Source organism: Macrobrachium nipponense, chromosome 36 (assembly GCF_015104395.2).
Source record: "Macrobrachium nipponense isolate FS-2020 chromosome 36, ASM1510439v2, whole genome shotgun sequence".
In the NCBI taxonomy this organism is placed as follows: Eukaryota; Metazoa; Arthropoda; class Malacostraca; order Decapoda; family Palaemonidae; genus Macrobrachium; species Macrobrachium nipponense.
Genome location: NC_087220.1, coordinates 3,089,968 through 3,108,437, shown reverse-complemented (window position 1 = coordinate 3,108,437; position 18,470 = coordinate 3,089,968). Strand labels below are relative to the sequence as shown.

Genomic DNA, 18,470 nt, shown 5'->3' with positions numbered 1-18,470 from the left:
TCTGAACAAGAGCAGAGAGTTCGTTCAGTAGAGCTGAGCACTCAGCTCGGCCGAGCCGAGTCAAGTGAGCTGAGCACTACATAGTTATGAATGGTAATCATCAACAAAGATCTATCACTTCTTTCTAATTAACAGTTCTCCTTTGAGGCCAAAGCTCCAAGAAGAAGAATAAAGAGAGATTCTGTGTCTGCTGTCCTACGTCTTCGGACCCTAAGGTCCAAGACATGACCAAGATTTGCATAACTCCAACCCAGGCTGAAGAGTGAACTCATCTGTACTGGTAAAGGCTCCTATCGCTATGCAAACATTCGTGATAGTGAGCCTCAGCAAGCACTCGAATTCATAAGACTTCCCATGCTTGGCGAGAAAACCCGACTTTTGCAAGTCAATAAGTGGGCCTTGTCTCGCCCTGGTGCTCGGCAATATGATGAAGCCGAGCACTCAGCATGTGCCAGCTTGGTATGACTTTCATTTATTGTTATAATTATTGGGAATACCCAGTGCCTGAGTGTTTGGAAAATACAGAAAACCAAATAACTCTAAGACGGTAGAAATTCCAAGGAATTTTATCTCTTAGCGAGATTCCCAATTTTGTCAATAACAATTATCGGGGGTGTCCATCTCATCCAAGTGTTTGGAATCACAGAAAACTATAACAATCTAAGAATTCCAGAAATTACAAGGAATTCAAGCATTCAGCGAGATTCCTGGCTATTGTAATAACAATAATCGGGAATTCTCGTCTCTCCCAAGGATTTGCAGATCATAGAAGACCAAAACACTCAGATAGCGCTAGAAAATCGAAAGAATTTAAGCGCTCAGCATGACCCCCAAATTTCATCAAACGATCATCGGGAGGGGCCCCTCCTAAACTCCTGTAGAAATTGAGGAACAGGCATAAAAACCAGTCCTATATGCAAGTATTTAAGACTTGAATGCGAGTAGAGTTCAACAGAATATCCACTCGAGGCTCCCAAAATGCAAGAACCCATAGGGGACAACAAATTGAAATCCGTCCATAGGAGCGAAAAAGCCAGGGAGAACATAGTCTCCAGGTGCTCGAATCCTAAGAATCTAAACACCAAGGTCGAGATGGTGAGAGGTTTCTCCGTCAGTGACAGAAGATCCTTCCAGCATGATGAGGACATATATCAGATGGGACCCTAAGATCCTTCCAGGATCCCTCCTATTCACCTCGCCCCTCTTGGTGTAACTTCTAGGACTAGCAACAGAAGTGTGAATTGAAGTTTGCACTTCTACAGCTCCCGACATGCTAGACCCTGGGGACAGCGTGACAGTTCCTGTTCCAGAAGGAACAGGCGAGCCAATGGACAACAGAGGAGGCAGACCCTTAGAAGTCCCATGACAAAACTTCTTAGAGGAGGAGACTACCTTCTCTTTCTTAGGTAGGGAGCCTTAGAGGTCGAAGTTGTGGAGGTTGAAGAAAATATGATGATTACACATAGGAAGATGACTACACTTACTGAGCTCTCTTCCTCCTCGACTTCTCCAAATTCTGCAAAGCTACCTTCTACAGGATGAGACACATTTACCAGCAGAAGTAGATTTAATAATCACAGGGCAGTTGCAAAGGCATTGTCCAGTGATGAAACTCCAGGATAAAAGTAGCAAATGAATATGATTTCCAGCAGAGGAACAGTACACACACTCGAGGACCAATATCACAGCATGCTACGAGTTACAGGTACAAGTCTGAGGTTAGGAGAGCCAACACGAAGAGATATCCAACCATATACGGCTTTAATCAACTATCACCTCTGTTAGCCTGTAAAATAAAGAAAATATGATTACATACTCCTCTGCTCTCCGAAATGAGAGGAGATCCCTCAAACACCAACACCACACGGCTCCCTCTCTCTTCGTCCAATAAGCTGATGAAAGAGAAGAGGAAATACTGGAAGAAAAACAAAGGACAAACCTCAGATGTTCCCCTTGGTAATTTCCAAAGTGTAAGCGCAAATTTCAAATGAATACACTGTCTCGCCCTGACATTAAAGGGCAAAAATATGAAATATGTAATAAGGGTGTACACAGAGGTGATAGTTGAATAAAGCAGTAGATGGTTGGATATCTCTTTGTGTTGGCTTTCCTAACTTGTAGCATGCTGTGATATTGGTCCTCGAGTATGTGTACTGTTCATCTGCTGGAAATCATATTCATTTGCTGCTTTTATCCTGGGGTTTCATCACTGGATAATGCCTTTTTCATTTATTACTAAAAATAATAAATGAAAAATCCTTCTGGGAAAATCATAATCAACAGCTAGTCAGCAAGAGTTTAAAAACATACATATTTATTGGAAGACAGCCAAAATCAAAGTGGAGTGTTTACATCTGGACAGGTGGGCCTACCTGCCTACCAGACGGTAGTTACTGGCTAACCACCTTGTTCTAGAATTTAATGGCCGTATCCTAGCCTACGGTGAAAGTAATTCTCAATATAAAGGAAAGAGGGTTTGTATAGCCTTACTTTCAGCTCTAAGGGCTGCCTTCCTCTTCCTATCTTTAGCAATTTTCTCAGCATGAGGAACGCATAGTTTCCATTTCTCCTCCTCCCTTTCCTGACACTCAGAACATGTTAACTCTCCATTACACTCCTGACCCTGACATTTAGTGCATCTAGAGTGGGAATCACAAATCTCCTTAACTAGTCTAGTATTACATACACCCATCGGAACAAAACCAAACCCCAGATGAACTGAATCTGATATTTTGAGAATAAATGGCAGTAAAAATAATTAAAATACCTAAGATAATTGAAATAAACAAAGCCACAATGAAATTGTATGTCACAGAATCACAGGTAAGTGAAAAAACCACCTATGTTACATGGAAGCCGGCAAAAATCGAATTGAGGGGTTTGGTGTCGTCATACCTGTTTACCGGAAGTGGGCGGTTACCTGCCACCTACGCTAGCGATGGTGATGCCACCAAGAAATTTTGAATTTTGGTCTACCGTGGTAAGGATCCTACAGCTCAATAACTGCTTGGTAAGACCCTTGAAAAAAAAAAAGAATAGGAACAACACCAGGAAGGAGTGATATTTAACAAAGCAAACAAAGTGAAGCAAGTGTCTAGTAGGGTCGAGTTTAATGGCAGTGTCCAGCTTTGCTGAAGACAATTCCTATGATAAAGGCCGAGGGTTTGTGTGTTGTGTAGGAACAATAGATTATTTGTACTTTCCGGTAAGTTAACATTTAAAACAAAAGCTCAAAGTAACAAGATGACAGCTGCCAAAAATGTCAGTCAGTGCATCGTGAATAACTCACAACCTGGGTCTTCAACAATGCAATTGTGTCATTAAGTAACTCACGATTCAATTAGGGACATTCTCTCTTATTGCAAATACTTCTCTTTTATATCACTTACCTAGAGGATGTTATTGAGGAAAATTAACTTGATATGAAGAAAACGTGTTCCTTCACATATTATCAGCGATCATTTATAACAAAACAGGTTATCTGTGGCAAAGAGAAGTGATCTTCATTAACACATAGAAATTTACTATACACAATGTAGTACCAATGATATTATACACTTAGCAATTGCAAATTCAGTGCAAATGTTAGAGTAATGCAGTGCTAAACATGTGTGCAAAAATTAAATTTTTCCCATTCCTGTCTTCTATGTCCCTGTATGAATCTGAAACACAAGTTCTGTACAGTTAAATTTTCATACTGTTAACGTTCTGGGTACATCCACATTAATATGAACTAAAAATATGATATTTTTGAAATAAAATAAGGTTTTGTATATACTCATCCGGTAATTATGTTGCTAACATTTCAACATGTATGGCAGCCTAAATTCAAATTTAGATGGCTTAGTGTAGGTATACAGTGACATCCCACAATGGTGATACTAGGAACGTTAGGTAATTACTTTATTCTGTTTCATACATAATGTCCATCAGAGTGGAATTGGGTAGATTCCAGTCATATAATTACTGGTAAGTAGTATATACAAAACCTTATTTTATTATAAAAATATAATTTTTGTATATTTGACTAACCCAGTCATTATAGGCAGTCCCTGGTTATTGGCAGACTCAGTTTATGGCGATCTGGTTTTATGGCACTCGTCTAGTGCCATAAAATCAGTGATTTATGGTGCCATAACGGACCAAGTTTCGGTTATCGATGCCGACTTCACAGTGAATGGAGGTGGGATCAAGAACATATTCTACTCCAAAGCATTAAGTCATGTAATGAATTTGAAATAGAAAAGTTGTTGCTAGCATTGAAAAAACAATGCTTGTCATTCCTATCAGAGAGCTATGCAGATGAATAGCTACTGCCTCTGGTTGGAGTCATCTTAACTCAGGGTGGAGTGGTGGTAGTGCCAAGGGTCACCTCCTACTTAAGGGGAACTTTGCTGCAAGGGGAATGCTCCTATAGTTAGCAAAGTGCGATAGGTGCCCATCCTTGCCCCGGGTGCAGCACTGAAATAAAACCACCAGGAAACACTGACACCTACACTGAAATAAAGTCATGACCCATCCACTGAGATTGATGGGTGCTCCTGGTACACTGTACACCCTGGCTCTTCAAAATCAACACCTTACTGAAATGAAGGAGCAATAACAGGAGAACATCCAATGCATCCTTCCGCAATGCCATGCCAGCCACTAAAAATGGTCTCGAGGTACTGAAAATTTCGACATTTTTAAAACTTACACAAAAAATATGATAAGAAGCAAAGATTGTTTACGCCTCCCATAGTCCGATAGCAGAATGGGCATGAATAGCAAAAAACCTGAAAACTAAGGAGGAAGAGGCTCTTCTTATATACTTATCTTTACTTCAAAGTAGGCCAAGAACACTCCACAACACTGACTGTGTCTCAAACATGAAGCCCATATAAAATGGAAGACAACACATTTAGACAGAGGAAGAGATAACTTCCTAGGTTAGGATGGTCCTCTGATTCCTGTTGCAATGAGGGATGGAAGTCTTTAGCTGTGTCAACAAACAGGGATTTACTGCTTGACGAATTGCTTCTTGTCACTGCAAGGGTTGGTTCAGAGAGGAACTCTTCTCTTTACCCTGGAAGCAAAGCTATCAGGGCAGGCAAAGATTTTAACATTCACTCCAATTCAGCTTTAACAACTAGTAGTTAAACATTTTACGAATTAGAAAAAAAAATATATAGAAGAATAAAAATTGCTGTGTTTGTCTGAAAAATCATTCTGAATCATTGCAGTGGCCTATGTGCCAATTGCGACGAAGACAATGAAAAAGCAAACAAAAACTTTATTGTCAGAGACATTTAGCCAAATACAAGAATTGAGTTTGTCTATTGTCAGACCCCCGTTCCCCCCTTGCTAGGGAAAGGGGAGGATATATATGCTTCTGTAATTTAATAAAAAAATTATAGAAAGGTTACTCTATCATATACAAGCAGTCCCCGGTTATCGGCAGTGGTTCCATTCTCAGCAGGGTGCTGCTGATGAGCGAAAACCACTATTAACCACAACACGGCAATTTATGATGCTTATGGTGCCAAGTTTGGGGTAATGGCGCTGATAACCGGTTATTGGTACCTCCTAGGTATGTTGTGGCGCCGTTAACCGAAACTCAGCCCATTATGGCGGTATAAATTGCCAATTTTATGGTGATTAAACAAGCGCCATAAAACTGGATAGCCATTAACAGAGTCCATCGATAACCTGTAATCTTACCTGCACAGGCCTTCAGTTCCAGCTTGTGATGGACATGACTCTGCACAAAGGAAGAGTGAGGAATGAAAAGAGGAAAGAAGAGAGCCAGTCACCCTTACATTCACACTTTCATTTATACCGCTCACAAAAGGTGAGATACAACCATGTCCTTTTAAAGGAGCTGGGTAAACTACACAACTTGTTGAGCAGCCACTACGGGTCCCAAGGAAAAAGTATCCTAGGACTTATGGGCTATATCCTGAAGGTAAGAAGCAGTGAAAGTGGTCTGATTAGACCACACCCCTGCTTTCAGTACCTGAGGAACCAACAGGTTGTTGCAGAACACGAGGGAGGGGCCAATACCACTGACTTTGTGAACACTCAGGCGAAAGGTACTGGTGCCATTCTTTCCTACAGAGGAGTACACTTTCTTGATCACTTCACAAAGCCAGAAAGAAATAGTGCTCCTAGACATTTCTTTCTTGGTCACCTCGGTGCTAATAAAGAGGCCTTAAGGGGGCCGGCCGGAACCCCTATATATGGTGGTATAGGGCGAAAAATGCAGTCATGAAAAAATTCATGGAGCTTCATATGGCAATTGAGAATACGTATACGAAATATTTCATCAAAATTCCTCTTACTTTCGTAGTTACAGGGTAATTAGTAAACATAACTCAATAAGCCTAAAACATTCATCCGTACAAGAAAATGCAATATTTTTTCTGTTATCGTAAATTTTGATAATTATTGGCAAAGAAATTGTGAGAAATGGCATCTGTAGAGATTCCGCGGCTCGCAAAAGCATCTGAAGTGAGTATCTGGTTCAATCATGAATCAGTTGGACCATAGACTTCAAGTAGATTTCACCTCGTGACATTCGCTTGCTTTTTCGTATGTTTATGTATGTTTCGGCAAGAAGTTCATCATGCCAATGAGGAAAAGACAAGGAAAACATCTCGCTAACATACAGACGAAGAAAAATCGCTCAAGTATTATTACAGAATATCATAATATACGCGTAGTTAGTGAAGAGAGAGGGGAGGGTTGCCTAGTAACTCCCCCTTCTTGCCTGACAGCACACGTCACACTGTGCCCAAGGCTACGATCTTTGTGCAAAGAGATCTTCATTTATGATAAATAACATAGTTTTGGTTTTTTAATACCCAAAATGGAATATGAAATTGATAATAATCATGATTTATTAAATTGTCTTTGTAAAAAGAGAGTACACCTTCGAGTTTCACCTTCGACATTCTCTTGCATTTACGTTTGTTTATCTTTGTTTCGGCAAGAATGTCATCATGCCAGAGAGGAAAATACAAGGAAAACATCTCGCTAACATACAGAAGAAAATTCGCTGTAATAAGCCGAGTTAGTGAAGGGGTGAGAGGGGGTTACGTAGGAAGGAGTGCCCCATCTTGCCTCAAGCAGTGCCCCAGGCTACGATATATGAGCAAAGGGATCATCATTTATGATTAAATTATGATAAATAAAATAGTTTTGGTTTATTAATACACAAAAAAGAAATATGCATTCATAATAATCATTATTTATTAACATTGTCTTTAATGAAATACGAAGGAAAACTTTGAACGCCCGTATCTCAAAACTATACTTATTGACCTTCAAAATCTATCTCCTCACTTAGTTTTGAAGCTATAACATTGGAATTTGGTATATAACTCAGAAAGACATTATAGAACAATCAAATAGAGCCCTTTTTTCCAATTTTTGTTTCGTCTTTTTTTTATAAATTTTTTTCTCGAGATTTATAGGGTTTATTTTTTTACCATATTGAAAAATTCATATCTAGCAAAAAAATGACTTTTAGAAAAAAAAACTCTCCATTTGATTGGAGGTCGACATCAGGTCTATATATGGTAGTAATCCCAGGTCTTAATATTAAATATCAAGGGAGGAGATAGAATTTGAAAAATGGTTATTTTCGGGATAAATTGCCCTGGCGTCACAAAACCGAAGGTCAGAGGCGAAAATCATATGCGGTTTGGAGATGTCCCAAGTCACCTTAAGTGGTATGAATGTCAAAGTCTTGTCGTTAAAAAACGGCATTAGCTGGCCGGCCCCCTTAACAGTCAGGCCAGAGATGTCGAGTTCTCTCCAGATAGTGCCGTAGCACTCTAACAGGACAAAGCAGCATCTCGTCAGGGTCATTACCGTAGAAGTCCTCTAGAGAGGGGATCGTAAAGGACTCGAACTTAGTGTCAAGGACTGAAGGGTTCTGAGTTCTTCACTACAAAGTCTGGGACGAAATCGAGTGTAACTGATCCCCATCCCCTCGAGTGTTTCACATTGAAAGAGACCACAAGTTCTCCTACTCTCTTCGCCAATGCCCGGGTAAGAAAAAAGACTGTCTGGAGGGTCAGATTATTGTCTGATGACTCTCAATGAGGCTCATAAGAAGGACAACTCAGGGGGCATGAGTTCTCTTATTGGACAAGACGTCTCAAAGCTCCTCCTGAGCAAAGATATCTCCATAGAGGAAATATCCAACTCCCTCAGTTTCCAGACTAGGCCCAATGCGGACCTGTTGCCTTTAACTGCAGATACAGCAAGGAGCTTCTCTTGGCGAAGAAAGACTAAGAAGTCTGTGACCTGCTGAAGAGAAGTTCTGACCGGAGAGAGACCCTACCCTGTCCATGACACCAACCACAGATTGTCTATCGATTCCTGCACTCCTTTGATCGCATGCCAGATCCGTGCAAGATTATTTGTTTCCACAGTTTTAAGACTGTCTAGGGATTCCTGTAGTCCTTTGATTATGTCCCAGATTCTTGATAATTTATCATTTGTCTCTTTGATTTTTTCAGAGTTTTCCAGTTATTTCTGAGAGGGATTTTGCTGTTTGGAAGGCATTTTCTGCAGTGTGGTACAAAGCAAGTAAGCTTAGGTCAGCAGGCCCCTTTGGAGGCAGAGTGTAAGGCTTCAAGCTCAAATACTGTTAACAAAAGAACAAGAGTTCAAGCTTTGCTACCCAAGCAGAACTGAATCCAGAAAATAGAAAGACATCAATAGTGTCTGAGAAAGAGAAATGTCCAATGTGGAAGAAAAACCATGATCTTGATGAATATTGGAATTTTGCTAAGACGTCCTCTGAAGAAAAAATAGATTTCCTTAGGGAGAGAAGGTTATGATTTGGACGCTTTGGTCTCAACCATACTTCTAAAGGATGTATGAAAAAGAAGCAATGTAAGACATGCTGTAAGAGGCATTTCACATCATTGCATATCGAAGGATTCAAGCTACATAAAGAGAATGATAGCTCGTCTAGCAAAGTAGCAAGTGAAATTATAGTTAGTACATGTACTACCAATGATGTCAGTGAAGTAAATACAATATTACAGGCTATTCTCCCAGTAAAAGTAATGGCAGCACTGGTTGTCCCATCACAGAGAGTTTACAAGAGCAGATAGGTGCACCTGGAACAGAGACTTGTTTACTTTGGCAGTTAATAATTTGTGTGTTACAGATATGGAAGGAAACAACACTACTGATCTGCCAAAAACCTTCGCTCGTCAAGATATCCCAGTGACTCATCAACAGATACCAAAACCAGAATTGCTCAAAAGGTAGCCGGTCTGAGGAATGTCGCTGATCTGATTCCTGATAACAGAAAAGATCTGGAGATTGGTTTATTGATTGGCAGTAATTTCTCTAAACCACTGCAACCAGTAGAGGTGCTTCCAGCCAAGGGTCAAGATTCCTTTGCAGTTCTTTACCACCATGGATGGACTGTTAGTGGCCCTCTACATTCTAAATACTCCTCAGAGAAGAACAGTATTTCATGTCTCACCATGTCTATCTTCAGGAACTTGAAAGGGTAAAGGAGTGTATTCATCCTGCAGCTGTGACCCATATGTGTGAAAGAGACTTTAGTAAGAAAGATGTTGATAGAGTTCTTGATGTGAAGAGTCTGTCACAAGATGATCAACAGTTCCTCAAAGAAGTGGCAGAAAACATTCAGTTTACCAATGGACACTACCAGCTTCCCCTACCATCCAGAACCAATAGTTAACTTGGTAAACAATAGAGAACAGGCAGTGAAACAAGCACAATGGCAAAGAAGGAAAATAAATCTAAACCCAAAGTACCAAGAAGATTATTTGGAATTTGTTGAGAAATTGGTGTCAAAGGATATGCTTATAAGGTTCCAGAGGATCGGTTGTAAGATGAACAACCTGCATGGCATCTACCTCATGATGGTGTCTACCATCCAAAAAAAAAAATAAATAAATAAGATTAGAGTAGTCTTTGACTGTAGTGTTAAATACCAGGTAGTTCCCTTAATAACAAGTTGATGCAAGGTCCTGATATGACTAATTCCATGGTTGGAGTTCTCATCAGATTTCGTCTAGAAAGGGTGGTCTTGATGGGTGACATAGAATCTATGTTTTACCAAGATAAGGGACCAAAAGTCCAACATAAATACCTTAGATTCTTATGGTGGCCCGGTGGTGAACTTGAAAGCGAACTTAAAGAGTATCAAATGGGTGTTCACATCTTTGGAGCAGCATCATCACCCAGCATCGCCGATTACGCTTTGAGGGCAGCAGCTGACCATGCCAAGGAAAAGTATGGTCCAGATATAGAATACACCATTAAGACTAATTTTTATGTGGATGATAATTTAAAGTCTGAACTTTCAGAAGAGCAGGCATTAAGATTTGTGAAAGATGTTACAGCAGCGTTGAAAGAAAGAGGTTTTCGGCTGACAAAGTTTGTGAGTAACAGCAAGCTGGTGTTGAAATCAATCACGCAAGAGGACCGTTCAAAAGATCCTCATGCAGAAAGAGCTCTTTGTTTTCAGTGGAATATTGAAAATGACTACTTTACTTTCTCCGCAAGCTTGGACCCAAAACCACATACAAGGAGAGGCATTTTGTCAACAGTATGTTACCTCTATGATCCTCTTGGTTTTGTAGCGCCTTTTCTTTCGCCAGCTAAGAGAATTCTTCAAGAAGTTTGTCAGGATAACACCTTGGGATGGGAGGATGTTATTCCCGAAGAATACCAGAAGCCCCCTGGAGAAGGAGGCTTGAATTTACCAAGCCTAGGTGACAAAAATTCCAAGATGTGTCAAACCAAAAGAATTTGGTAGAGTAACTTCCACACAGCTGCACATGTTTTCAGATGCTAGTAATGAAGGCTATGGTGCTGCAGCATACATAAGACTTTCCGATAGCAGTGGGAGGATTTCTACTGCTCTGCCTATGGGAGAGTCTAGAGTGTGCTGTAAAGGCAACAACCATATCCCGACTGGAATTGACAGCTCCAGTGGTGTCCATAAATCTAGCACAACACACTTTGAAAGAGCTGCAGATTACATTGGACCAGACATTCTATTACACAGATTCTACAACACTTCTTCACTATATTTTTAGTGATAGTAAAAGGCTTCCTATCTTTGTAGCAAATAGTGATAGTAATTAAGGATTTATCTGAAAATGAACAGTGGAAATATGTTCAGAGTAAAGATAATCCTGCTGATATTGCATCAAGAGCTTTCACAAGTCAGCAAATGCTGAACAATGACATTTGGTTTGATGGCCCATATTTTCTTAGAGGACCAGAGGAGCTGTGGAAAAATGACATGCCCTAAGATGATGTTGAATTGGAAGGATCTAAAACTTTTACAGTGCATCCAGAAGATGAGGAGGGAAATGCTGTTGACAAGTTTATTAAGTATTATTCTTCTTTTTTTTCATACTGAAATTTGAGAAACAAACTAGACTTATTGGTTCAATTACAACAGATGAATATGCTGCTGGAAAAGATGTTATCAGATATATCCAGAAGAAAGCTTTTAGTGAGGAAGAGACACTTGCAAAAAAGCAAAGGGTCATGGGGCAGGGCAAAGGACTTTGTAGCAGCAGTAGTATTTATAAACTAGATCCTTCAGTGATCCTCAAGACAAGCTTCCTCACGTTAATGAGCTGCTCTCCAAAGCAGAAAGTTCAGATGATGAGAAGCATCCAATGATATTACCTAGACTGAGTCATATCACCACTTTGATTATTCATTGCACATAATGAAAAATTAGCTCATGCTGGACGTACCCATGTGATAGCAAAAGATCTTCACTGGGTTATCCATACCAATGTAAGTGTCTGCTAGGTTCTACAAAGATGTGTAATTTGTAGAAAAATGAGAAACTCGGTTCTAAACCAGAAGATGGCTGATTTACCATTTGAAAGGGTAATTCCAGCTGCTCCATTCACACACACAGGTGTTGACTTCTTTGGGCCACAGGAAGCCAAAGAAGGAAGGCAAACCAGGAAGAGGTACGGTGTATTATTTACCTGTTTGTCTACCAGAGCAATTCATATGGAGACAGCCAATTCCTTAGACACACCGTCCTCCATAAATGCTTTAAGAAGGTTTGTTTCTAGAAGAGGAAATGTAAAGAAGACTTGGTGTGACAATGGGACAAACTTTCATGGAGCTGAGAAGTTGAGGGAGTCACTGCAAGAGATAAATGATGATTAGATCAGGGCTTTCCTCTCAAAAGAAAGCATCAGCTGGACCTTCAATCCCCCTACAGCTAGTCATATGGGAGGTGTGTGGGAACGTCAAATTAGCACTGTGAGAAGGTTCTCGACTCCTCTCTTCAAAGAACATGCTGGATGACTGGATGATGAGAGTTGTGCACTCTTCTCACAGAAGTTGAGGCTATAGCAAATGACAGTCCATTGACCACAGTCAATGATACCCCAGAGGACTTACAACCAGTTAGTCCAGCACAGCTTCTCACACAGAAATCAAGTATTATGATGACACCACCTGGTGTTTTTTTTAGAAAGGAGATATGTATCTGAGACAGAGGTGGCGCTATGTTTAATTCTTGGCTAACTTATTCTGGACTAGATGGGGAATAATTATTTATCAACATTACAAGAGAGAGGTGGAACAAGGAAAAGCGTCACCTTCAGGTAGGTGATATTGTCCTTGTAAAAGATGATAATCAGTTAAGGAGCAACTGGATGATGATTCATGTTATCAGCACTGAAAAGGACAGAACTGGTTTTGTAAGAAGTGTAGTCTTAAACACACAAACATCAGAGCTCCATCGACCCATTCAAAAGCTTGTTCTTCTCCTTGCACGAGAGGAGCAATGATTATAACAGTTACTTTTATGTGGATCAAAGGACTTGAGAGTATATTGCATATATTATAGATGTTATTTATATCACCTGCATTTATAGATATGGTTGATTTTGATAAACAAATAATTTGTTTATAGGGCAGAGAATGTAAATGCCGCTTTTTATAGAAACCAATTGTATATATAATTATTTCATAAATTCGTTTTTCAACTGGGTGAATAGGGTTGTGTTATAGACATTTTGTGTCCGTTTTTACATGTAAACATTGTTTAGTCTATTTTGGATTGCTACTTCTGTAATTTGTTCATTTATGTTACTTGTTGTTGAGTAGTTCTTGAACAGACTCTTTATACTGGTAGTTATCAGTGTTGGAACTACACTGAAACAAGTATGAGTTTCTGTAAATAAAAGTTTCTTTAGGATCAAGGTTTTTGATGACTGACAGTGTAGAAGTCTTCGGTATTAAAAACACTTCTTTGGGAATTCGTTTCGCTTATATTGGATGTAACTTAGAGTAACACAAATGTAAGTTTATTTCTTTACTGAAATTTGTATATATTCTATTTCATGTATGTGGTGCTTTGTTGTTATATTCAAACAATTGTTAATTCTTTGTTTATTATGGAATTTCTATCGAACAGTTTTAGTAAGTTTGTATATTTTGTTGTTTTCAGTTTCTTCAACCTCGTCGCCTTGTACTACTAGCATGGTACTCATCATTGGTTCTCTGGTCCTGGAGTACTGACCAACTATGAGCCCTTACAGTAATGGTCAAATTAAGTTGTAGTGCTTAGTGTTACGTGAATTTAAAGGTTTAAGTTGATTTAAAGTGTTTTGTGACATCAACTTGAATTTTATATGAAATTTTAATAAAGTGTGACGTGAGTAACAGTATCTGTGTCTTTTCTACATCTCATCCCTGTGGCTTTGGAGACAACGGCAGCTACAGAACCAAGAAATAAGAAGGCTTTCTGGAAATAAAATGATGTCTCCCCATGTGACACATACGTAGGCCTCATGACTCTGCAAGAATGAATATAATCGGGTAGTAAAGAGGCCACCGGATAAATGTAAAAAGACCATAAAAAAAAAAAAAGACTCTAGGCCTAGAACAATCCGTCGTAGCAGTTCTCCTTGTCTGGTCTAAATTGTCCAATACGAGAATGGTGCTGAAGTAGAAGCTCAAAAAATTGTCAGTTTTCATAATTCACAGTGAACAAAACTAACACTGTGAGCAAATCCACAATTCAAAAGAGAGAGAGAGGGAGAGAGAGAGATTTGAATTCCATATTCCAATCTGGTTTGTTATGAGAAATGAATGAAGTGCAATGAATAATCATGATGAATGAACAGGTTCATTTCTGTGAACAGAGACGAGCGTTTCAGTTACTGATGCTGTAATAAATTCAACCACAAACCTCGTACATTTGTACTAATGCATGAAGCGAAAAGGACGTTCACATTCTTAACACCTAAAACATGACCAATTTATCTTCAGTTAGGCCTAATTATTAGCCACCGCACCACACCAGAACAGGTAGTAGTACATGCTAACATTATGATCTCCCTGGAGAGAGAGAGAGAGAGAGAGAGAGAGAGAGAGAGAGAGAGAGAGAATGATCATCTTCCTCCACTCGATCTAGGCATCAGCGCCCTAAAATGAAAATATTTCAGATTATTATTATAGTAAAAATCACACAAAAAAGCAGATATTGTTTTTCAGAAAAGAATAGACAGTGCTGTATTAATTACCCTAAAAATAAAACAGTCCTTATCAGGAGATCATTATGTTGTGATGCTTTTCAAGCAATCACCGGTTGATTAAGAGAGACAACACAAACAAACGCGCCTTACTCTTCAGTACTACACGGCCGCACAAACGAACTCACTAACAGAAAGAAATACCTGAACTTGATGCAGGAATCATCGGACAAATTAGGTCTTAAAAATGAGCAAAAGTCATATCAGGATAACATAATTATTAAATAATATATATAACTGACGACAGACTAAGTAGTATCACAAGACTTTGACCTGCCCTGCTCTGCTCAGCTCAGCTCTGCTTTGTTCTGCTCTGCTCGCTCGGGCTGTTGAGTCTCTTGCGCTGCTGCTGCTGCTGACCTCATGACAATCTCGTCAGCGTTTTACTCAAAACATTGCCCCGTGACTTCCATCTCACTCCAGTTCTTCCCTCTTCACTACTCATACTAATAATACATACACACACTGATATATATATATATGTATATATATATATATATATATAATATATATATATATATAGATATATATATATAATCCTATATATATAATATATAATTATGTTATTACAATTAGACTATAAGAGAACATTTTCCACTTGAAAATAACTATCTCAACTAATATTAATTTCATCCTGAAAGAATTCATTCATATCTTATCATGGCAATCTTTCTTTTTATTCTCCATAATTACTGAAAATTACCGATATTCTTTGGTGGAAGATGATGCCTTTGAGAGAAAGCAGCGGAGAAGGAGCATCAGGCAACCGACCCCTTAATGTAGGGATAAAAGTGGCAAAGAATCACCACTTTTTCTATTTAAAAATAATGGCTTCGTAACCTGTGGGAAGGAATGATGTACCATAATACATTTTACTCAGCTACTCACCAAGTCTCTCAGATGATATGGAAGTGAATTTCCGTCATGAAGGGGAACCTGAAAACAAATGGAAAGTTTAGAAAAAATAATTCTAAAAATGAAGATTGAGACAAAATACTGTAAATTAAGAGTAAAATATATACATTAATTAACTGTTGCATTAGTTACATATAACAAATGTCCCCTTCCCCCTCCCCCAAATAAGTTTATTGGAAAAACTTCAAACGAGGAGGAGGAGGAGGAGAGGAGGCGGAGGCATTTGATTTGATTTATATAGATTTTTGGCATTATGCCAAGCACTGGGGCAACTAAGGCCACTCAGTGCTGAAATGGAAATAGACAGTATAAGGTTTGAAAGGTGTTACAGGAGGCAAACCCCTCAGTGTTGCACTAAGAAATAATTGCTAGGAGAGGGTGGACAGTTAGATGGAAGAAAGAGAATATGAACGGAGGTAAAGTAAAAGGAATGAAAGTAGTTGCAGCTAGAGCTGAAGTGAAACTGCAAAGAACCTTAAGTAATGCCTACATTGCACCGAAGGCATAACTGTTTCCATCATGGGAGCATCATGGTATGAATCATCAATATTCTGCAATTGCGTTGCATACTCGTCCATGGCGGGCCAATAAGCTGCGTTTTATCCAGTTTGGAAGCAAGATCGATTTGGGTTACGAGCAAATCCTTAGGAGGCTATAGGGATGATATCATATACTGCCATTTCGTTGGTATTTGAATCATATGAGACCCAATAGCTGACTGGGTTCTGTCAGTCTGAAGGATAATAAGTTGGTTTGGCCCCGAAAGAATATCTGAAACTATAGCCATGTCATGTTGGAGAATTTTGGCTAGCTTGCAACATTGTCGTATTGCAACGACATTGCAATATATTGCCATTTCTCACGTGTTTTCGTGATCAGAATATTAATATTGAATTCTTCCAGTCTGAAGGAATAGTTGGTTCGTTCGACGAAAAAAAAATGATGATATCGATATCCTTCCCATTATGGAGAATTTTGGATGGCTCGCAACACTGTCGTATTGTGCAATTTCTCACGTATTTCAGTGATTAGGATGTCAGCACACTGAATTTTATCCAGTGTGAAGGAAAAGTATGTGATTAAGAAAAATAAACACTGGTACATTCATCGTAAACATAAAAAAGAAATAGAAAAAATAGTACGAACAAAGCCCTGGCCGGAAAAAACGGAGAGAGAGAGAGAGAGAGAGAGAGAGAGAGAGAGAAAGTTAAACTTGCATGCTAATATCTAACTGCAAGTCTTGTTTAATGGATAACCGCACGGGAGAGAGAGAGAGAGAGAGAGAGAGAGAGAGAGAGAGAGAGAGAGATGGGGGGGGGGAGGGGGGGGGGGGGGGGGGGGGGGGGATTGGCTAGGAGTCTCTGTACAAATAAAAAATGTTTTGTTGCATCTAGGCTAAACTGACATGAATCGGCCGTGAAGTATTGTTACAAGTCCATTGACTCATATTTTAAAATATTCTTCATAAATTACTTACATGATTATTTTACCTTTGAATGGTTTTCAATACAGATACCAATAGAAACTACTTCCCTATGAAACAAATTTATGATTTCCGTAGTTTAAAGCCTTTCTTATGTGGACCGTTTCAAGCTAAGTCTGAAGGTGCTGCTCAAAGGAAGAACGTTCATTGTTTCGAAACAAGCAAGCACCCAGCGGCCTCTGAGAGAGAGAGAGAGAGAGAGAGAGAGAGAGAAGAGAGAGAGAGAGAGAGAGAGAGGAACCCTTCACAAGGTATGTCATTTGAAACGAGTAGGTAGTACCTAGATACTTTCACTTATGTATGAAATGAAACTTGGACGAAACAAATTCTAAAGTAAAGAAAGACTCCAAGAGAAGAAAACAGACCTATAAAATGAAGAGGCGATCTTCGCTTCAGGCCTTTTGTTCTTTTCTGAACTTTTATGAGAAAATTTCGCGAATTCTAAATATTTGCAAACGATTCCTTCAGTCCCAGTGAGGTTAAAACGCTCGCCATGGCACTAAGGAGCTCTTGGGATGAGTAATATATAAGAGTATATATCATATATATACATATTAATTAATGGAATGTTGCTCTCTCTCTCCTCTCTCTCTCTCTCTCTCTCTCTCTCTGAGGCCACTGGGTGCTTGTTTTGAAACAATGAATGCTGGATAAACAAAATACAAAGGTATTCAATAAAACAGAATTTTTTTTTTAACCGTTAAACCTCACCTCAGACGACGACTTGATGTGGTGGAAATAGGCGTTGTTATGCCGCCAAGACCAGTTCAAACCAAATATTCTAAAAAAAATAGATGACGACGCAACATCTTCTTGTCTACTTGGTTCCTTCCTTCCTTTCATAAACAGAAAAAATGGATAGTTTTCGTTTAAATAGTACCTACGCCCCTCTTCTTATATGACAAAGCCGCCTGCCGTGACAGTAGCCACCGTTTTCGTCAAATAGAAACACTGATGATGATGATGATGATGCTGCTAGCCTGACTGCAGACTGACTGACCGAGTGACGGTGAAGTGACCGGCCGCCGCCGCCCTGGCCAGATTTCCTTTACCACCCTATCGTACAGATGATTCAAAATTATCGTTTTTTTCACTAAAATTATCGCAAAATATATCGCATGCATGTGAAAAATGATCGTATCTGTTATCACTACACTATTCTCTACAGTAATCAACAACATTTCTTGGTATCAAAACCAATGCATGTATATCTTTTATAAATTTATAATGATAAGGCAAAAATAGTATGAATCAAACTCTTCTGTTATTATAAATAAAAACTATGTGACATTTTACAGAGAATAAACATGAAATCTCATTCCTGTCTGTACCACTACTGACGATGTGAACTTGAACTCAGACTTATCTGAGAGAAATATTATATATATATATATATATATATATATATATATATATATATATATAGATATATATATATATATAATTATATATATATTATATATATATATGCTTACTATTTGTCACTAAATAGCGCGTGACAATATATTTAG

The 18,470-nt window shown here is 39.0% G+C and overlaps 1 long non-coding RNA gene across 1 annotated transcript in view; it reads right to left on the bottom strand.

Moving 5' to 3' along the window:
• The window catches only part of LOC135203505 (uncharacterized), a 29,331-nt gene extending 11,384 nt beyond the window's left edge, over window positions 1–17,947 (bottom strand). The window contains exons 1-3 of the long non-coding RNA XR_010311944.1: window positions 17,671–17,947; window positions 15,450–15,497; window positions 3,390–3,481 (exon numbers count right to left, since the gene is read on the bottom strand). This is a non-coding gene — a long non-coding RNA (uncharacterized LOC135203505). The remainder of the gene's footprint in view (window positions 1–3,389; window positions 3,482–15,449; window positions 15,498–17,670) is intronic.
• Window positions 17,948–18,470: the final 523 nt, after the last annotated feature.